Source organism: Pristiophorus japonicus, chromosome 2 (assembly GCF_044704955.1).
Source record: "Pristiophorus japonicus isolate sPriJap1 chromosome 2, sPriJap1.hap1, whole genome shotgun sequence".
Taxonomy (NCBI): domain Eukaryota; kingdom Metazoa; phylum Chordata; class Chondrichthyes; family Pristiophoridae; genus Pristiophorus; species Pristiophorus japonicus.
Window position 1 is genome coordinate 274,918,207 of NC_091978.1, and position 18,247 is coordinate 274,936,453.

General features: G+C 47.8%; 1 protein-coding gene across 1 annotated transcript in view; it reads right to left on the reverse strand.

Moving 5' to 3' along the window:
• The window catches only part of slc2a9l2 (solute carrier family 2 member 9, like 2), a 798,853-nt gene that overhangs the window by 746,066 nt on the left and 34,540 nt on the right, over nucleotides 1–18,247 (reverse strand). The gene's annotated exons all lie outside the window — the stretch shown is intronic.

An 18,247-nucleotide genomic window follows, 5' to 3' on the forward strand; every position in this document is an offset into this window, starting at 1 on the left:
CCCAAGAGGCCAGCCAAGGTGACAACGCCCCCTGCAGCTGCCGTTCTTGATGCCCGGCGATGCTGCAGGGAGTGGAAGCAAATTTTACATCTGGGGCAATAATGTGGCGCTGCGCACCGAATGATGTTACAATCTCCGGGGCACAGGAGATTGAGGTGGTAACGGGAGGCGCAAAGGAGGCCAATTTCCCCCCCCTTTAGACTTTGCAGTCACATTACTTCCAGGAGTCAGGTAGACATTTCAGAGTTCTCTCTTCTCTTTTACCAGTGGTTTCTCAGACTTCTGTGTGGTATTGAACTTGATCTGTTGGGAAAGTGGTTGAATTGGCCAACTGGTATTTTTCATTTTTTACTTCCTCATGTTCTTGTGCACCATAATTATTATGTTTAATACTACACTTCTGGGAAAAAAAGAAAAAGAAAGATTTGGATTTATATAGCACCTTTCATGACCACCGGATGTCTCAAAGTGCTTTACAGCCAGTTAAGTATTTTTGGAGTATAGTCATTGTAGTAATGTGGGAAATGCGGCAGGCAGTTTGTGCACAAGCAAGCTTCCACAAACAGCAATGTGATAATGACCAGATAATCTGTTTTTGTTATGTTGATTGAGGTATAAATATTGGCCAAGATATCGTGGATAACTCCCCTGCTCTTCTTCAAAATAGTGCTATGGGATCTTTTACATCCATCTGAGGTGGCAGATGGGGCCTCGGTTTAAGGACGTGCTTATTTGTACTGCAAAAATGGCCACCATACTCCACCCTTTGTCTATGATTGGTCCCCTTGGACAAAAAGTCACACCCTGAAGTTTCACGGGAATGTGTAATTGGAACCGCCCATCCCAAGGTCTCACTGACTTTGCAAATTGTAACTCGATCCACTTCCTGAAGCGACAGAGGACAGAGTTCCCCAGAAGACAGCAAGGGCCAGCCAAAGTGCCTTACCCCAGTCCACATGCATGCCTCCCCACCCCCCACCCCAACATAGTATGGATTGTTAACAGGTTTATTGGGTATGAAGTGAATAGTGACAGTATCGTGACTTCTGGATATCATCGACTCCAACGATATCCCTTGTAGGGAGTTGGAAGAACATGATCCGTCTTCCACCCACCCGTGTCTCTCCCCCTTGCTCCACCTGTGCCTCTCTCTCTCTCTCTCTCTCTCTCTCCCCCCAGCTACTCTCTCTCCCCCGAGCCTCTCTCTCTCCGGCAAGCCTCTCTCTCTCCCCAGCCTCTCTCTCTCTCCCCAGCCTCTCTCTCTCCCCCCAGCCTCTCTCTCTCCCCCCCAGCCTCTCTCTCTTCCCCCAGCCTCTCTCTCTCCCCCCAGCCTCTCTCTCTCCCCCCAACCTCTCTCTCTCTCCCCAGCCTCTCTCTCTCTCCCCAGCCTCTCTCTCTCTCTCCCCAGCCTCTCTCTCTCTCTCCCCAGCCTCTCTCTCTCTCTCTCCCAAGCCTCTCTCTCTCTCTCTCCCCAGCTTCTCTCTCTCTCTCTCCCCAGCCTCTCTCTCTCTCTCTCTCTCCCCAGCCTCTCTCTCTCTCCCCAGCCTCTCTCTCTCTCTCTCCCCAGCCTCTCTCTCTCTCCCCAGCCTCTCTCTCTTCTCTCCCTAGCCTCTCTCTCTCTCTCCCCAGCCTCTCTCTCTCTCCCCAGCCTCTCTCTCTCTCTCCCCAGCCTCTCTCTCTTTCTCTCCCCAGCTTCTCTCTCTCTCTCTCCCCAGCCTCTCTCTCTCTCCCCCCAGCCTCTCTCTCTCTCCCCAGCCTCTCTCTCTCTCTCCCCAGCCTCCCTCTCTCTCTCCCCAGCCTCTCTCTCTCTCTCCCCAGCCTCTCTCTCTCTCTCTCTCTCCCCAGCCTCTCTCTCTCTCCCCAGCCTCTCTCTCTCTCTCTCCCCAGCCTCTCTCTCTCTCCCCAGCCTCTCTCTCTTCTCTCCCTAGCCTCTCTCTCTCTCTCCCCAGCCTCTCTCTCTCTCCCCAGCCTCTCTCTCTCTCTCCCCAGCCTCTCTCTCTTTCTCTCCCCAGCTTCTCTCTCTCTCTCTCCCCAGCCTCTCTCTCTCTCCCCCCAGCCTCTCTCTCTCTCCCCAGCCTCTCTCTCTCTCTCCCCAGCCTCCCTCTCTCTCTCCCCAGCCTCTCTCTCTCTCTCCCCAGCCTCTCTCTCTCTCTCCCCAGCCTCTCTCTCTCCCCCCAGCCTCTCTCTCTACCCCCAGCCTCTCTCTCTACCCCCAGCCTCTCTCTCTCCCCCCCACCTTTTCTCTCGCTCTCGGTCCCAGGACCGCTGCTCTCGGCCCCAGGACTGCCGCTGTCGGCTCCACGCCAGCCAGGGTGGAGAAAGTCGGAGCCACGTGGATGGAATGATTCAAGCCGGGAGGGGGGGGCGGAGCTTGACAGGGGCTGGACAGATGCCTGTCTGTCAAATAAAGTGCAGTGCAAATAGTTACATTGGCGGCTTAATGGCTCATCCAAAAGACGGAACCTCGGACAGTGCAGCACTCCCCCAGTACTGCACACCTAGATTTTTTTGTGGCCAAGTCCTTGGACCCACAACCTTCTGACTCAGAAGCGAGTGTGCTACCCACTAAGTTACAACTGAAACATCAAAGAAGTTTGGTAAAGGGCCATTAACATCACAAAACATCTCAACTGATTCTCTTGTTCTATAAAATCCAGAAAATAGTTCATAAAATTAATTTTGCTTTTCTTATTTAAATATTTCATCCATAAGACTTGCCCAAGGCAGTTACACAGGGCTAGACTTTCCACTATGATCGCTTTTGGGCGATATTTCCGGCCTTAATGATTTTTTATTTTTCAGGATCACTAGAATATCCCCCATTTTAAAGACCGCTAGTTTTGGCTTTTTATTTTGGGCGATAGCATTAGCGATGTGAAATGGGCCTTAGTGATGTATTCAGTCATACAAGGCTGGCGGCCATAATAACAGCCGCTCTGCGCTTGCACGGTTTTTTTTCAGGCAAAGAGCGTTACCTGCGATTCGGGAGGTCAGGGATCATCTGCGCATGCTCAGAAGGCAAAGGGAGGGAGAGAGAGAAGGAAGCTTTTCAACAAGGGTGGATTTTGAAAGAGTGCTGAACGTAACATGATGGAGATGTCCCAGGAGGATTCGGGAGAGAGTCTGCTGGAGGTTGCACGGCGAAGGAGGGCGAAAGCTTCTCAGACGAGGCTAATGGGGCCTTAGTCAATGAGGTCGAGACTTGGTGGGGTAAATTAACCCAGGATGGGCGTGGAAAACCTTCCCTCTGCATCTATCAAAAAATATGGGGCGAGATCGCTGATATTGTTTCCTCAGTGTCCTACGATAGGCATGAGTCAGACCAGTGGCGCAAGAGATAGCACAGCCTGGTTGCTTCGGCAAGAGTAAGTATTAAATTATGATATTTCAGATTGTAATGATCCATTGAATTAATTACAATGTAAATCTGCTGGATTGTAATTAAGCTGGGTAATCTTGCATAGCTTCCCTGCTAAGATTTGGACTAGGGTGGGAACCTGCGCCCTTTAAGTCTAATTTGGGCACCGTCGCCTTTTTGGTTACATTGGCGGATGGGGCACGATTGAGCACTGAGGGGTCCGATCATCGTTACCCAGACTGTGTGAGTCTCTCCGGCTGCTGTCACTCACACCGTGACCCAGCCTGGACTGGGGGAGAGCTGCCCTGGCTCACTGTCTGCCCTGGGACACTTTGGGACATTAGCTCCGGCCACACGAAGGTCTCCGAGCACAGCCCATGGACACGGTGCCCCCTCCAATTATACTACTGTCATTGCCAAGCTCACCAGCAGTCCTGATTTCCCCGCCCTGACGGACCTCCATCAAGTCAAATAAACCGCCTACCTCCCCTCAGGCGCCGAATGACACGCTGTGGATGGGGCTTTTCCTGGAGATTGTACGCGAGATGTTTGGTGTCAAGCATTAATTCATAAACACGATCTTATTAAATATTCTCTCTGGACGTAGATGTTATAACCATGCATCCTTTGTGGATACAAACCATATTAGCATATAACGTTAGAATCTGTTGTCTTTCTGTAATAGTACCTAGTCAATTAGCTTGGCATGCTCTTGTCACGTTTGCAGAGGAAGATATCTAAGAATCGGGCAGAGCAGAGGCGCACCGGAGGAGGCCCTGCTGAACCACAGCTGCTCACTGATTTGGAGGAACGTGCTGCAACACTAGTGGGCAGCCACAGTTGTTCTGTCACCCATGGTGGTGCAGATCCCGTTGTTATGCCACGTGTGCAATGTGTAAAGCAGTGGTAAACCAGTGGTAATTTAAAGTAATTTAATGGCACTTCATTATAATATATGAATGATGTCATGTTATGCATGCAGCTTCTGTACTACTGTCAGGTTAAGAACATAAGAATATAAGAAATAGGAGCAGGAGTAGGCCATTTGGTCCCTCGAGTCTGCTCCGCCATTCAATAAGATCACAGCTGATCTGATGATGGACTCAGCTCTGATTCCCTGCCCGCTTCCCATGTCCCTTTACTCCCTTGTTGCTCAAAAATCTGTCTATCTCTGCCTTAAATATAATCAATGACCAAGCCTCCACAGCTTTCTGGGGCAGAGCATTCCATAGATGTATAACCATATGATTTAATCATATGTAACGTCTCTCGCTCACATTTATTGCAGTACTGTTGCTCCCCGTACATATGCCAGCGCAGTGCAAGGATTCTCAAATCTACCCTTCTCTTCTAATAACCTCAATTATGTTTTGCAGCTACCGAGACTCCCAAGGCGCAAAGCGAGGCCCCTGCAAGAACCCCTTTGCCTCTGCAGGTGGTCATCACCACGGGTGCAGAAGAAGAAACAACTGAGAAGGAGGAAGATGAGCACCTGTCATCTGTGGTACCTGCGGCCATGTCTTCATTGAGATTCTGCCGACGTCACCCACCCCCGCACCCCCCCCCCCCTCCCCCATAGCAGCAGGTCTTGAGGCCCCCTGCTGCAAGATGTGCTGGTCCCATTACTCGGGGAGTTAAATGTGGGGTTAATACAATGGGAGTAAAGGTACAGGAGGGAAGCATGGCCGCAGGTAGGGAGGAGGGGTGCTGTATATAGTTCTTAGTTCTTGGTAAAAATACATTTTTGTTAAATGTTCACTGTTGGGGATGATGGGAGGGTGTTGTTATGTTATTGTTGTGTTAAAAATATTGTTGACTGTTCAGGGTAGGGGGGGCAGGCTGGTGTTATATATGTTTGTTCTAAATATTTTCAAATTTGTCTTTAATTATTAAACATTTTTGTTTAACTTTACAATTGTCCTGAAGTATCTTCTAATAATGTAAGGTAAAAAAACATCAATACAATGGTTGGAAACAATGGCCATGGCTAGGCCAGACCAGGCAAGGATGAAACCTAACTCAACTGTAACTGTCACCAATGTAAGTTCACGCAAAGCGTTCATGTATGAGCTGCTGATGCAAGAGTTTTGCAGCTGCGTAACTATCACGGGGCTTTTCCAGTGTTGCGGGGGGACAAGGGTTCATTGCCAGGCTGATTGTCCACCTCAAGGTCCTCATCATCCTCCTCCTCATCCTCCTCTTCCGCCTCCCCTCTCTCCTGAGGTGGACCGGCAGTCCCATCTGGCAATTGTTGTCCTCTCCTCATAGCTAGGTTATGCAGCACACCACAATAAACTCAGCGACCTGCTCAGGGCGGTATTGTAAGTTGCCTCCTGAGTGGTCCAGGCATCTGAAGCACTGCTTAAGCACTCCAATTGTCTTTTCGACGACATTGCGTGTAGCTATATGGCTTTCATTATAGCGCTTCTGGGCTTCCGTCTGCAGCTTACGCAGGGGAGTCATGAGCCAGCTGGCAAGGCCATATCCTTTATCCCCCAGCATCCAACCGTGACCTTGTGGCTGACTCTTAAACAAGTCAGAGACATTGCTCTCATACAAGATGTGCGCATCATGGATGCTGCCTGGAAAATTTGCATTTACTGCCATGATTATTTGCTTGTGGTCGACAACGAGCTGCACATTCAGGGAATGGAATCACTTTTGGTTCCGAAACATCTTTGCATCTTGCAGGGCGATGTGCGTACAGTCTATTGCTCCCTGCATCTTGGGGAAGTTTGCTTTTCGCGAGAAACCCAATGCCCTCTCAGTCTGTGCCTCCCTGGTCATAGGGAAGCTTGTAAAGTCCATCCTGTGTGCATAAAGGGCTTCAGTCACCTGTCGAGTGCAGCAATGTGTGACGTGCTGAGAGATACCGCAAATGTCACCAGCTGAGGCTGAAAGGAGCCCGATGCGTAGAAGGAAAGTGCCGCAGTAACCTTAACCTCAATGGGCAGTGCAGCCCTGATGGTGCTGGTAGGTTGCAGATCTCCCTTAATTGGTTGGCATATCTCACTGATGACCTCCTTTCGGAAGCGCAGCCTCCTAACGCACGTGTTATCGGACAAGTTCAGGTATGATCACTTATCCCTGTAAATGCGTTGGGTGTAATGTCTCCTCCTCTGCAGCAGTCTACCATCTCTTTGATTGGGCACATAATGCTCTTCAATATACCTTCTCGCATCTCTATTCTGCAGCATGTGCTTAGTGATTAATACTGGTTGAGAAATTACAGGCCACATCACTATAAATCGCTATAAATGCCCTTAATTTGAACCCCAACTGATACAAATGTTATTAGATAATTGGCAAGAGTCAAAAAGGCCCTTAAAATCAGTCACAAATTGATTCTCCCTCACAAGCACTTGAAGCGGCCTTTTAGTACAGATCCTCCGAGTTAGAAAATGGCATCCGTAGTGCCGAGTAGTGCCGAGTACTGCCGAGTAGTGCCGAGTACTGCCGAGTACTGCCGAGTAGTGCCGAGTAGTGCCGAGTACTGCCGAGTACTGCCGAGTAGTGCCGAGTAGTGCCGAGTAGTGCCGAGTAGTGCCGAGTACTGCCGAGTAGTGCCGAGTAGTGCCGAGTAGTGCCGAGTACTGCCGAGTACTGCCGAGTACTGCCGAGTAGTGCCGAGTAGTGCCGAGTAGTGCCGAGTAGTGCCGAGTACTGCCGAGTACTGCCGAGTAGTGCCGAGTAGTGCCGAGTAGTGCCGAGTTAAGGTCAGGTGAGTGCAGCTTTTCTTCAGCGACTTTTTCGGCCAACGATCATTTTGGCGAATTGTGGACGAAATACCGAAAGTAGCAGTCGGCGATAATCTGGGCGATAATCGGGCGCAAGTTTCCATTTTCAGCACTATTCTCGGCCTTGCACGCGGATGACATCATATATATTTTTTAAATTAGGCCGGGCGTTGCAGCACATTCATGTGTGCCGAAAGTTGGGACAGCGATAAATGGGATAAAATCAGGCGCTAATTTCCGTTTTTTGCAAATTTGAGTGATAGCCTGCATCTCAGCTCTTATATGGGCGCTAAATGGGTGATAAACGGGGGATGATGTGCCGAAAGTCTTCAGTGTAATAAATATCTTCATTCATAAGAATGAATGTAACCTTCTCGTGACAATCACTCATTAGTTAACTGGTTTGGTTTGTGGAGATATTTAATATATCACATCACTTTTTTTTATTCGTTCATAGGATGTGGGCGTCACTGGCAATGCCAGCATTTATTGCCCATTGCTAATTGCCCTTGAGAAGATAGTAGTGAGCCGCCTTCTTGAACCGCTGCAGTCCGTGTGGTGAAGGTGCTCCCACAGTACTGTTAGGGAGGGAGTTCCCGGATTTTGACCCAGCGATGATGAAGGAACAGCAATATACTTTCAAGTCAGGACAGTGTGTGACTTGGAGGGGAACATGGAGATGGTGGTGTTCCCATGCACCTGCTGCCCTTGTCCTTCTAGGTGGTAGAGGTTGCGGGTTTGGGAGGTGCTGCCGAAGAAGCCTTGGCAAGTTGCTGCAGTGCAACTTGTAGATGGTACACAATGCAGCTACAGTACGTCAGTGATGGAGGGAGTGAATGTTTAAGGCAGTGGATTGGGTGCCAATCAAGTGGGCTGCATTGTCCTGAATGGTGTCGAGCTTATTGAGTGTTGTTAGAGCTGCACTTATCCAGGCAAATGGAGAGTCTTTCTTTACACTCATGATTTGTGCCTTGTAGATGGTGGAAAGGCTTTGGGGAGTCAGGAGGTGAGACACTCGCCACAGAATACCAAGCCTCTGACCTGCTCTTGTTGACACTGTATTTATGTGGCTGGTCCAGTTGAGTTTCTGGTTAATGGTGACCCCCCAGGATGTTGTTGGTGGGGGATTCGGTAAAGGTAATGCCATTGAATATCAAGGGGTAGTGGTTAGACTCTCGCTAGTTGGAGACAGTCACTGCCTGGTACTTGTGTGGCGCGAATGTTACTTGCCACTTATCACCCCAAGCCTGAATGTCATCCAGGTCTTGCTGCATGCAGACATGGATTGCTCCATTATCTGAGGCGTTGCGAATGGCACTGAAAACTGTGCAGTCATCAGCGAACATCCCCACTTCTGTCCTTATGATGGAGGGAAGGTCATTGATGAAGCAGCTGAAGATGGTTGGACCTAGGACACTGCCCTGAGGAACTCCTGCAGGGATGTCCTGGGGCTGTGATGATTGACCTCCAACCACCACAACCATCTTCCTTTGTGTTAGGGATGACCCCCTGAATTCCATTGAATCCAGTTTTACTGGGGCTCCTTGACGACACACTCAGTTAAATGCTGCCTTGATGTCAAGGGTAGTCACTCTCACCTCACCTCTGGAATTCAGCTCCTTTGTCCATGTTTGGACCAAGGCTGTGAAAAAACAGAAGAATAAAGGAAATCAGAGCGGGAGTAGGCCATTTGGCCCCTTGAGCCTGCGCTGCCATTTAATAAGATCTTGGCTGATCTGATCTTGAACTCAACTTTACTTTCCTACCCGCTCGCCATAACCCTGACTCCCTTATCATACAAAAATCTGTATCTCCACCTTAAATATATTCAATGGCCCTGCCTCAGCAGCTCTCTGGGGTAGAGAATTCCAAAGATTCACGACCCTCTGAGAGACCAAATTTCTCCTTATCTCCATTTTCAATGTGCGACCCCTTATTCTGAAACTATGCCCCCCTAGTTCTAGATTTCCTCATGAGGGGAAACATCCTCTCTGCATCTACCTTGTCCAGTCCCCTCAGAATTTTATACATTTCAATAAGACCACCTCTCATTCTTCTAAACTCCAATGAGTATAGGCCCAACCTGCTCAAACTTTCTTCATAAGACAACCCCTGCATCTCAGGAATCAACCTGGTGAATCTTCTTTGAACTGCCTCCAATGCAAGTATATTGTGATATACTCTCTACAACATCACAAACACACAGACTTCAAGATGGCGCTTAATCATTAATCTCTTTCTGTCTTAATTGTATCTCTTCTACGGACTGTGCCAAGTTTGGTTTTAACAACGAGAATCTGGTTCATGGCTGTTGTTTGAGAAACAACTCTGCTGGTGTTCTGCCTGTAGTTTTATGAGGAGTATTACGATAAGTAATCAGAAAATTAGCCAAATTGTGCTCAAGTGACAACTGTCGTTTCTTTGGATTTGGATTTAACATTTGTTTGATGAGAGCATGTTTTACAATTTGTATTGTGCACTCTGCTGCACCAGCTGAAGCAGTGGTATGGTGGAACCTTGATATGTTTCACTCTGCTCGTGAACTGTGCTACTTACTCTGAACAAAATTGTGGTCCATTACCAGACACAATTTCTCCTGGGAGACCATATGAAGAAAATAATCTTCACAAATGGTCTAGTGTTTTGCTTGTTGTTATTTTCCATTTCAGAGACACCTCTACCCACTTTGAATGGCTATCAATCACAATGAACAATTGCTAGCTCAGCAAAATCGATATGTAACCTTTGCCACACCCTGGGAGGCTATTTCCATGGCTGTAATGGGACTGATGTTGGTTTCTCATTTACCGATTGACGTGTTGTACACTGACGAATGATGTACTCCCTCGTGCAAGGCCGTGAATACTGGTTATAATGGAAACTAGTGCCCGATTATCGCCCAGATGATCACCGAGCGCTACTTTCGGCATTTCGCCCATAATTCGCCCAAATAATCGCTGGCCCAAAAAGATGCTGAAGAAAAACTGCAATCACCTGACCTTAACATGGCACAATGGACGCCATTTTGTAACTCGGAGGATCTTTAATAAAAGGCTGCTTGAAGTGCTTGTCAGGATTTTAAGGGTATTTTTGACTCTTGCCAGTCATCTAATCACATTTGCATTTGTTGCGGACAAATTAAGGGCATTTATAGTGATATATAGTGATTTCCTTCTACGCATCGGGCTCCTTTCAGGCCTCAGCTGGTGACATTTGCGGTATCTCTCAGCACGCCACACATTGCTGCATTCGACAGGTGACTGAAGCCCTTTACACATGCAGGATGGACTTTACAAGCTTCCCTATGACCAGGGAGGCACAGACTGAGAGGGCTTTGGATTTCTCGCGAATAGCAAACTTCCCCAAGGTGCAGGAAGCAATAGACTGTACACACATCACCCTGCGAGCACCTTTACAGGATGCAGAACCGAAGGGGATTCCACTCCCTGAATGTGCAGCTCGTTGTCGACCACAAGCAAATAATCATGGCAGTAAATGCAAATTTGCCAGGCAGCATCCATGATGCGCACATCTTGCATGAGAGCACTGTCTCTGACCTGGTTAAGAGTCAGCCACAAGGTCACGGTTGGATGCTGGGGGATAAAGGATATGGCCTTGCCAGCTAGCTCATGACCCTCCTGCGTAAGCCCCAGACGGAAGCCGAGAAGTGCTACATGAATGCCGTATAGCTACATGGAATATCATCGAAAAGACAATTAGAGTTCTGAAGCAGTGCCTCAGATGCTTGGACCACTCAGGAGGCAGCCTACAATACCACCCTGAGCAGGTCGCTGAGTTTATTGTGGTGTGCTGCATGTTGCATAACCTAGCTATCAGGAGAGGACAACAATTGCTAGATGAGACTGCCGGTCCATCTCAGGAGAGAGGGGCGGCGGAAAAGGAGGACGAGGAAGAGGACGAGGACCTCGGGGAGGACTGGCGATTAACCCATGCCCCCATGCCCCCTCACACCACTGGAAAAGCCCAGTGGTGGTTACACAGCTGCAAAGGTCTTGCGTCAGCAGCTCATAAATGAACGCTTTGTGTGAAGTTACGTTGGTGACAGTTACAATTGTGTTACGTTTCATCCTTGCCTGGCCTGGCCTGGCTATGGCCATTGCTTCCAACTATTGTATTGATTTTTTACCTTACATTATTAGAAGACACTTCACAACAATTGTAAACTTAAATAAAATGTTTTAATAATTTAACACGTAATTAAAAAATCATTTTAACAAACATATATAACAGCCCCCCAACCCCCGAACAGTGAACAACATTTTTAACAGAACACTATTAAAACACACTCCCACCATCCCCAACAGTCAACATTCAAAATATTTTTTTAAATAACAACAATAATATACAGCCCCATCCCCTCCTATCTGCGACCACACTTCCCTTCTGTACCTTGACCGCCCCCTTGTCGTAATCCCCCATTTCCCATGTACTCCCCAAATAATGGGACCAAGACATCTTGCAGCAGAGCACCTCAAGGGCTACTGCTGTGGGGGAGGGTGACGTCGGCAGAATGACCTCAGTGGCTGGAGGAGAAGATGTTTGCGAAGAAACTTCTTCTGAGTCAGAAGGAAGTTCTTCCTCCTGTCTCGCATCTGTCGTGGTGGTTGGTGGTACGGCACCTTGGGGTGCAGTGCTGTATCCCGAAACTATCACACGCCGCAAGGCATCGACAGAGTCAGGTTGTTCGCCCCATTGCCGCAACTATCTGCTCCATGCCCTCCGTTATTCTGGCAGACAGTGTGGCAATGTTGCCGGTCAACCCACCAAGCACCTGAAGGCGTTCTCGACCTATGTCGACACTAGCCCTTGACAGTGACACCATGTCCTCATTGACATCTGCCCGTCGCCGCGCGTGCCTACCTCGCCGAATCAACTTCTGCGGGGTCGTCGTGGGCACTGGACGACTGAGTGCCCTGCTGCAAGCCACTTGGCCCTGCTACTTCATCCTTTGAGGATGACTTGGGCACACATATCACAGTTGAAAAATCAGGCTGTTTCGTCCTCCTCCTCACTTCAGTGTTCGTCACCCGTGGTACAAGTGGGCCTCCCTTTGCACCTGGGGAGTCTGGGGAACTGGAAAACATAATTGAGGTTATTAGACGAGAAGGGGAGACATGAGAATGCTTGTGCTGTGCTGGCATATGTCCAAGGAGCAACACTATTGCAATAAATGTGAACGAGAGACGTTATATATGATTAACATGAGAGTACAGAAGAGTACAGAAACTACTTGCATAACGGTACATCATTCATATATTATAATGAAATGCCATTAAATTACTTTAAATTACCATTGGTTTACCACTGCTTTACACATTACTCACGTGGCACAACAATGGGATCTGCATCACCACGGACGGCAGAACGATTATGAGTGCCTACTAATGCTGTGGCATGTTCTTCCAGGTCCGTCAGAGGGTGCAGCTCAGCAGGCCCTCCTCCAGTCCACCTCTGCTTGGCATGATTCTTAGATATCTTCCTAAGAAGATATGAGCATGCCATGAGCTAATTGATTAGGTACTATTGCGGATATTAATCCACAATTGGTCACCCCACATGCTATTGATCGTTAACATTAATGTTATATGCTAATACGGTTTGTATCCACAATGGATGCATGGTTATAACATCTATGTTCAGAGAAAATATTTAATAGGATCATGTTTATGAACTAATGCTTGACACCAAACATCCTGCGTACAATCTCCAGGAAAGGCCCCATCCATGGGTCGTGCCATTCGGCGCCTGAGGGGAGGTAGGCAGTTTATTTGACTCGATGGAGGTCCCCTGGGGGGGGGGGAATCAGGACTGCTGGTGAGCTCGGCAATGACAGGACTGTAATGGGAGGGGGCACCGTGTCAATAGGCTGTGCTCGGAGACCTCCGTGTGGCCAGTGCTAATGTCCCAAAGTGTCCCAGGGCAGACAGTGAGCCAGGGCAGCTCTCCACCAGACCAGGCTGGATCACTGTGTGAGTGACAGCAGCCGGAGGGACTCACACCGTCTGGGTAAAGTTGAACGGACCCCTCAGTGCTCAATCGTGCCTTATCCATCAACGTAACCAAAAAGGAGATGGTGCCCAAGTGGAAGACTTGTTCACAGCACACAAGAATTCTCCTAAACTAAAGTGGTAGAAATGCCGAATGTTTGTGGTCTGTCTGTTTCCAGTCATTCCTTTAAATAATAATAATGAATACTGTTGATTAAATGTAAGGCATCTCAGCAAAATTAGACTTAAAGGACACAGGTTCCGACCCCAGTCCAAATCTTAGCATGGAAGCTACCCAAGATTACCCAGCTTAATTACAATCCAGCAGATTTACATTCTAATTAATGAGTCAGTGCATCATTACAATTTAAAATGTAATAATTGAATACTTACTCTTACTGATGCAACCAGATTGTTCCATCGCTTGTGGCACTGTCTGCCTCACGCCTATCGTGGGCCACCGATGAGACCATGGCGGCAATATTGCCCGATATTTTTTATTATGTGCCGGGGGGAGGTTTCCCACGCCCACCCCGGGTTAATTGGCCCGAACGATTTTCTACCTCATTAACCAGGATCTCACTGGCCTCATCAGAGAAGGCTTTCGCCCTCCTTTTTCTTGACAGCTCCTGCTGCATACTACTATCGCTCGATTGGTTTGACATTTTTCACTCCCCACAAACTTATTTTCAGCTTCCTTCTCTCTCCTTCTCTCTTTCCCTCTTTTTCAATCTTCTGAGCATGCGCAGATGACCCGTGAACTCCCGAATCGCGGGAAAAGTTCTTTGCTTAAAAAAAACGTGCATGCGCAGAACAGCCGTTACTGTGGACGCCAGCCTTGCATGACTGAATACATCGCTAAGGCCCATTTCACATCGCTAAGGCTGTCGCCCAAATGAAAAAGGCAAAACTAACGGTTTTTAAAATGGGTGATATTCCAGCGATCCTAAAAAATAAAAACAGCACGAAGGCTGGAAATATCGCCCATTCTTTGCCGATAGTGATCATAGTGGAAAGTCTAGCCCTATATCTTTATCTAGACCTGGCCAATATAAGTAACTGCGTGCAAAACTCTTGGTCAAACACATTTCCAGGTGCTGGTCATGAAGATCGCCGAATAATTTGGACCTCAATTTATTTGGAATAACTACTCCTGCACAATCTTTATCCACGGATGATTAATTCCAAGTATGGATGAAAATCTTCCTCTGTTACTTGGTTTGGCCAGCCATTTGCGATGTAATCATACACCTTTGACATTACTGGGTTACGTTTGATTGCTTTACCAATCTCTTCAGCTGTGACTGGCAGTTTATCAAAGTATGAAAAATAGAACACTTCTTCCCTATTGGGTGAAACTTGTGATCGGGATGGCAATCTAGACATAGCATCAGCATTACTGTGATCAGCTGATCATCTGTACTCAATGTCATACATATATCCTGACAAAATCAAAGCCCATCTCTGCATTCAGGCTGCAGCTAAGGTTGGAACTGGGGACTTTGGATGGAGGATTACTGTCAGGGGCTTATGGTCCGTAATGATGGTAAACTGATGAACATACAAGTGTTTGTAGAACTTCTTGGCCCCAAAAATTAATACCAAAGCTTCCCTTTTGATTTGCGCATAATTAGCTCACTGGCACTGAGAGTGCGTGAAGCAAAAGCAATTAGTCTCTCCTCCCCACTATGTAGTACATGAGAGATCACTCTATACGGAGAGGCATCACATGTTAGCTTGATCTCCTTAGATACGGCATAGTGATCTAACATGGTGCTCTTACCAACTGGCTTTTACAATCCTTGAATGCTGCGTCACATTCTTTTGACCACTTCCACTGGACCTGTTTTTTTAACAGCTCATTCAGTGGATGTAACACTGTAGCCAAATTTGGTAGGAACTTCCCATAATAGTTCAAAGACCCAAAAATGATCGAAGTTCAGTGACATTCTTGGGAGTGGGTTTCTGATTGCATCCAGCTTTCCCTTGGTTGGATGTAAACCATCTTTATTTACTCTGTGCCCTAAGTACTCCAATGAGTTTTGAAATAACTCACACTTGTGAGCAGTCACTCATACTCTGTGCTTTTCTAGCTGTTTGAGCACTTCATTCAATATATTATTATGGATTTGCCTGTTCGGTGCTGCAATTAGTATGTAATTTAAATAACATACTTCCCCTTCAATGCCTTGCAAAATCTGGTTCATCACCCCTTGGAATATGGCAGGGGCGGAAGACACTCCAAATGGTAGCCTATTAAATTGATATAGACCGAGATGAATATTTAGTCAAGCATGACTTGGACTCCTCATCTAGTTCAAGCTGTAATTAGGCATTTCTAAGATCTAACTTTGAGATCTGACCACCTGTCAGTGTTGTGAACAAATCTTCTACATTTGGCAATGTATTGGGGAGATTACCCTCTAGAACTTGGTTTACAGTTACTTTACCTTACCACACAACCTTACCTTACCATCGGACTTAGGTACAACAACAATGGGTGTAGCCCAATTACATAGATCTATCTTAGAGATCATGGGTTAGAAACTCCACTTTTTTTGCATGCTTAATGCCCACTTAATGCCCATTTTACTGCTGAAATGATGTCAATCGCCCATATATCGCCCATTTTGGCACAAAATGGAAACTGACGGGCATTTTTAGGAAACTTATCGCCGAGTGTTACTTTCCCCATGTTCTTAACGGTGGGAAAAAATATTAACACCCGCCCACTTTTTTTGGGCAGAATCATCAGAATGGGAAAAATCAACGGCCATAATATCGGCCAGCGTTACTTTCCACACGGAATTAACGCCGAGATTCAATAATATCGCCCGCCCGCTTTTTTTTGTCGTAAAGAGCACATTTGGCTAAACTAATGCCCAGGTGATCGTCCACTGTCACTTTCACCACCTCGCACACATATCGCCCACAATATCGCTCGCCCAAAAAAACACCCAGAAAAAGTGGAACTGTTCTGAACGAACACGAGCGGTGTGGCTGCCATTTTTAAAATCGCACGTCGCTTCATTCAAAAGGCTGCTTCAACTTCAGGGGAGTTTGCATTGACTCTCAGGTGAAGTGACCATCTCAACAGACATATTTTCTGACTCTGGATTATTGGAAGTTTACTCTAGGTGTATTTTAGTGAGGAAATCATTGCTTCTGATCAATTGCTATTATACTTTCAATGCAATGGGGCCAGCAAACAATTACTGTGCTTAAAGCAGTGCTTAAGATGTCTTGAACTCTCAGGAAGGGAGCAACAATACAACCCTATGCAAGTAGGTAAATTCATGGTCGTGTGCTCGATACTGCACACCCTGGCTATCAGGAGGGGCCAAGAATTGCCAGAAGGCACTGATGCCCCACCTCAGGAGAGAAAGGAAGAGGACAACAAGGGGCTGGACGCTGGCCTAGAGCCAGACAATCAGACTGGCTATGCAACCATGCCCATGACCCCCTCCAGACCACAGGAAAGGGTCCGTGGTGACTACATAGCTGCAAGACTCTTATGTGAGGAGCTGATATCTGAACGATTTGCCTGAAAGAGCATTGATGTGAGTGACAAGGCTGACACACTGCTGCATGTGTGCAGCTCAGACATCAATGGTGCCCATCAACTTGGTGCCAGTTAAAGTTTACGTTGATTGAAGTTAAGTTGTATTTAACTCTTTCATGTTAAGGAATCACCAGTGTGTAATGGTCCAGCTATCTGAGACAATGTGCAATAAGATTATGTTCAATAAAAAAAATATTATACCAACATTGGTCTGAAATCGTAAGTATCACAGCCAATAACACCCAACCCCCGCCCACACCCCACTTTTTCCACCATTGACATCAATCAAGTGTTCAACATGTCCAACAACACAGAATACAAAGGCAAAGCAGGAGGGTGGTCCCCTCCCCCCATACATTACAACACATTGCATACACCCAGATGGAGATATAACACAGCCATCACCCGCGGATATGCATCTCACTTTCCTTGCCCCCTCCCCTTCTGCTCCCCACCTCTATCCTTTACCCTCCTCGCTCCATGGCACCTGGCTGAGGAGCTCCTCAGGTGGTGCCTCTTTGGGGGGAATGAAGGCAGATGTGGTGGTTGCACAGGTACGGGAGCATGGGGTGCCAAGGGGGCAACATTCTTTGATGCAGAAGCAGGATCTTGGTCCTTGCTCTTATCTGTCATTCGCATTGGTGGTGCGGAACCTAGGGGTGGACTGCCGCGCTCTGGGACCACTGGAAGGCCTGTGCCAGCAGTGTTCCTGGCTATCGCATCCAAGGCCTCCGCCATCCGCGGAATGTACTCGGTCATGGTGGCCAATTGTTGGGATATGCCCCCCCATGCTTCGATGAACTGGTCACCAATGTCTACAGTCCTCCTGGGCAACTGTACCATCTCTCCGCTGTCATGTGGCGCTTGTGGAACAGACCTGCCATGTCCACGGGCCACGGGGTCGGCGCCGTCCTGGGGACATATGGGGTGCCCTGTGGCAAGGTGCTTGGGCCTGTACCTCCAGAGTGGAGGCAGGAATGACCAGAGGACCACTAGATGGCCTTGGAGTGGAATGGCTTCTGGAGCGTGGCGATGCAGGTTCCTCGAAGTCCGCGCTCTGATCCGTGGAGAACAGACCCAGCGGATTGATGGGCGAGAATCGGAGCTCCTCAGCACCAGATGTAGGATCGTCCAGAGAGACGGGCCCCGCGCCCCCACCTTCTGGCCTCTGTGGTCTTGCCTTGGGACGCGCTGCTGGCTGAGCTGCAAAACACAAATGAGGTTATTAGATGAGAAGGGGGTGCTAGGGTGACAAGGTGAGTCCAGCACTACACACAGCATATGCACGACAAGAGCACCACCGCTCTCAAAATCATCACACACATCACATTTCATGACCATCAACACATTTGCATTGCAATGATTTTCATTAGGCCATCATTATTTCCATGACAATTTTAGAAATCATCTATCAAATAAGATTGGTCGGGTATGAGTGGGTGTGGCATCTATTAACTTTACATCACACAATGATGTAAGCTTTACTCACGTAGCATCATTTTAGGGTCTGCAGGTGCGTCCGTGACTGTCCGGGTGTGCTTCCCCATGAATGCGAGCACCCACTCCTCCATCTCAGTGATGT